The sequence below is a fragment of the Oncorhynchus masou genome, unplaced genomic scaffold, assembly GCF_036934945.1.
Source record: "Oncorhynchus masou masou isolate Uvic2021 unplaced genomic scaffold, UVic_Omas_1.1 unplaced_scaffold_7677, whole genome shotgun sequence".
In the NCBI taxonomy this organism is placed as follows: Eukaryota; Metazoa; Chordata; class Actinopteri; order Salmoniformes; family Salmonidae; genus Oncorhynchus; species Oncorhynchus masou.
Window position 1 is genome coordinate 10,001 of NW_027014143.1, and position 4,204 is coordinate 14,204.

At 44.6% G+C, this 4,204-nt stretch overlaps 1 long non-coding RNA gene across 1 annotated transcript in view; it reads left to right on the plus strand.

Annotated features, from left to right (window-relative positions):
- Positions 1 to 319, plus strand: part of LOC135537402 (uncharacterized) — a 3,770-nt gene extending 3,451 nt beyond the window's left edge. The window contains exon 3 of the long non-coding RNA XR_010455209.1: positions 232 to 319. This is a non-coding gene — a long non-coding RNA (uncharacterized LOC135537402). The remainder of the gene's footprint in view (positions 1 to 231) is intronic.
- Positions 320 to 4,204: the final 3,885 nt, after the last annotated feature.

The window sequence follows — 4,204 nt, forward strand, 5'->3', positions numbered from 1 at the left end:
GGGAAACCTATCAACATGGGGAAACCTATCAACATGGGGGAAACCTATCAACATGGGGGAAACCTATCAACATGGGGGAAACCTATCAACATGGGGAAACCTATCAACATGGGGGAAACCTATCAACATGGGGGAAACCTATCAACATGGGGAAACCTATCAACATGGGGGAAACCTATCAACATGGGGGAAACCTATCCTTGCCTGTCTGACTGTGTTTGTGTGTTCCAGGGTGATCTGTAAACTCCTAGCCTCTAACAGTGAGAACATCAGAGTCCAGGCTCTCAAAGTCCTGGGATACTTCCTCAAACACCTCGGACACAAGTGAGTACCTGGATGGATGTGTGTGTGTGTGTGTGTGTGTGTGTGTGTGTGTGTGTGTGTGTGTGTGTGTGTGTGTGTGTGTGTGTGTGTGTGTGTGTGTTTGTTGCTATTATCTGAGTATAGAACCCCCGCAGACAAACACAGACAATCATATTTCAAACCTTAGGCGCGACACAAAACACAGAAATAAAGATTTATGATGTTTCATGCCTTACCTTACCTTACCTTACCTTACCTTCTTCTGTTGGAACTCCAATATGTCCCATAAACATCACAAATGGTCCTCGATGAATTCAATCGATATATATCCAAAATATACATTTATTTGGGGCGTTTGATCCAGAAAAACACTGGTTCCAACTGTAATCTTTGTCCAAACATTTCAAACAACTTTCCTAATACAGTGGCTGTTCCACTGATGTCAGAAGGTGAATTCACCAATTTGTAAGTCGCTCTGGATAAGAGCGTCTGCTAAATGACTTAAATGTAAATGTAAACTAGGTATTTTTTAACGTAAATAATCGATTAAATTTAAGACGGGATAAACATGTGTTCAATACAGGAGGAAAAGAAAGTGTAGCGAGCTTTCAGGTCACGCGCCTCAAACCAAGAGTACCTCCTCTATACCCTCGCTCTGAACAGGGCTACTTCTTCATTTCTCAAAGGAAAACCTCAACCAATTTTTAAAGACTGTTGACATCCAGTGGAAGCGATAGGAACTGCAAGAAGGTCCCTTATAAATCTAGATTCCCGATGAAAACCCATTGAAAAGAGAGATTGACCAAAAAAAAATCTGAATGGTTTGTCCTCGGGTTCCGCCCTGCCAAATAAGTTATGTTATACTCACAGACATGATTCAAACAGTTTTAGAAGCTCAGAGGGGTTCTATCCAGATACTATACTACTACTATATCCAATACTAATAATATGCATATCTTAGCTTCTGGGCCTGAGTAGCAGGCAGTTTACTTTGGACACACTTTTCATCCGGACGTGACAATACTGCCCCCTATCCCAAAGAAGTTTTCAAGGTTGAGCACTGACACTTATTGTAGTTTTAATGAAGTTTACACAAGAGTACGAGTTCTATTAAATGCCTATGTATATCTCAATGTTGAGATAGTTACGACTTTGTTATAATGTTTAAATAATACTGTTATAACCTTTATATAAAATATGTGATGTGCAACAATATTGAAGGAACATTTTAATTTGCAGTGTACAAACTTAAAATGAAAAAAGGTGAATGACATTTACTCTCACGGGTAGCCAAAAAAACCTATGCCCCCAATATGCCATGCCTTTAGATTACCCAAACATGTTTTTTTTTAGGGGGTAGAATGGCTTTAATATTGCAGATATATTGTGGCTTCTATCAATGTATTTGTCTGCAGAATTTCGAATCCCCCATATATATATATATATATTGTAAATATACCAGTTAAAAGTTTTAGAACACCTGTCACGTCTGCTCCCGCTCTTCCTCCCCTGGCGCTTGAGGGCGCCAGGCTGCCCTACATTACGCACTCCTGTCATCTATTACACACACCTTGTCACACCTTGTCACGCACATCAGCGATATTGGGCTCAACTGGGATCACTCACTCACCTGTTTATTACCTGTATATGTCAGTTCCCTGCTCTGTTCTCCGCTGCTGTTACTCGTTTGCTGACGCTGGTCCTGTCTCGTTCCATGTCCGTTCTACATTAAATGTTTGACTCCCCGTACCCCAACTGGCTGGGTCAAAAATAACCCAACATGTGTTCTGTCCACTATTTACCCTGCTCTGTTTTATTTATTTTTTGAGTGTAGCAACAGGTGTAGGAGCTCAGTGTATAGGCCTAGAGAGTGTGTATTTGGGTTGAGTTCATGTGACCCTGGCGGAATAACCGTTGTGACTGAGCATTCTTCCAGTGAGGTATAGCCCTGATCAGGAGCAAAGCATTCTGGGAGGGTTGTGACTGAGGCGTGCTCTTCATGTGAGGTGATAGCCCTGATCAGGAGCAAAGCATTTTGGGAAGGTTGTGACTGAGCGTTCTTCATGTGAGGTATAGCCCTGATCAGGAGCAAAGCATTCTGGGAGGGTTGTGACTGAGCGTTCTTCCTTGTGTTCTTCCTGTGAGGTTTAGCCCTGATCAGGAGCAAAGCATTCTGGGAGGGTTGTGACTGAGCATTCTTCCTGTGAGTTATAGCCCTGATCAGGAGCAAAGCATTCTGGGGGGTTGTGACTGAGCATTCTTCCAGTGAGGTATAGCCCTGATCAGGAGCAAAGCATTCTGGGAAGGTTGTGACTGAGCGTTCTTCCATGTGAGGTATAGCCCTGATCAGGAGCAAAGCATTCTGGGAGGGTTGTGACTGAGCGTTCTTCCAGTGAGGTATAGCCCTGATCAGGAGCAAAGCATTCTGGGAAGGTTGTGACTGAGCGTTCTTCCAGTGAGGTATAGCCCTGATCAGGAGCAAAGCATTCTGGGAGGGTTGTGACTGAGCGTTCGTCCTGTGAGGTATAGCCCTGATCAGGAGCAAAGCATTCTGGGAGAGTTATTTATTACTTCTGACGTCCACACTTCCTATAGCACGATATCAGACCTGAGACCTGTGTGTGTGTGTGTGTGTGTGTGTGTGTGTGTGTGTGTGTGTGTGTGTGTGTGTGTGTGTGTGTGTGTGTGTGTGTGTGTGTGTGTGTGTGTGTGTGTGTGTGTGTGTGGTTGGGTGGGTGGGGGGAGGGGAGGAAGGGATAAAGAAAGAGAGAGACAGGGAGAGATATTGTCCTCTTTATGAGCAAGCGATTGAGAGATTTTCCTCAGAACACATTATATGAGAACCCACCACCTGAGCCCAGTGCTGGAAAGATATAGGTCACCCTGATTATGACGTCACAAATGTACCATCGGAGAGACAGCGGCCCTCACTGTTGGAGAGCCAGACACCACGAGTCGCTACCATTAGCAGTAACTCAATCAATCAATCAATGTATTTATAAAGCCATTTATTACGTTAGCGGTGGTCACAAAGTCTTTCTACAGAAACCCATCCTGGAACACAAAGAGCAAGTGGAAGCACAGGACTGCTGGCTAAGGAAACAACGCTAAACTTATGGATGGCATTCTATTCACTATGATACAGAACAGAGGAACTGTGTTGCCTCCAGTCTGAATGAGATGAGAGAAGAGGAGAGGAGAGGTCTGCCTCCAGTCTGAATGAGAGGAGAGATCTGTCTCCATTCTGAATGAGAGGAGAGATCTGTCTCCAGTCTGAATGAGAGGAGAGATCTGTCTCCAGTCTGAATGAGAGGAGAGATCTGTCTCCATTCTGAATGAGAGGAGAGATCTGTCTCCAGTCTGAATGAGAGGAGAGATCTGTCTCCAGTCTGAATGAGAGGAGAGATCTGTCTCCAGTCTGAATGAGAGGAGAGATCTGTCTCCAGTCTGAATGAGAGGAGAGATCTGTCTCCAGTCTGAATGAGAGGAGAGATCTGTCTCCATTCTGAATGAGAGGAGAGATCTGTCTCCAGTCTGAATGAGAGGAGAGATCTGTCTCCAGTCTGAATGAGAGGAGAGATCTGTCTCCAGTCTGAATGAGAGGAGAGATCTGTCTCCAGTCTGAATGAGAGGAGAGATCTGTCTCCAGTCTGAATGAGAGGAGAAATCTGTCTCCAGTCTGAATGAGAGGAGAGATCTGTCTCCAGTCTGAATGAGGAGGAGAGATCTGTCTCCAGTCTGAATGAGAGGAGAGGAGAGGAGAGATCTGTCTCCAGTCTGAATGAGAGGAGAGATCTGTCTCCAGTCTGAATGAGAGGAGAGGAGAGGAGAGATCTGTCTCCAGTCTGAATGAGAGGAAAGGAGAGATCTGTCTCCAGTCTGAATGAGAGGAGAGGAGAGG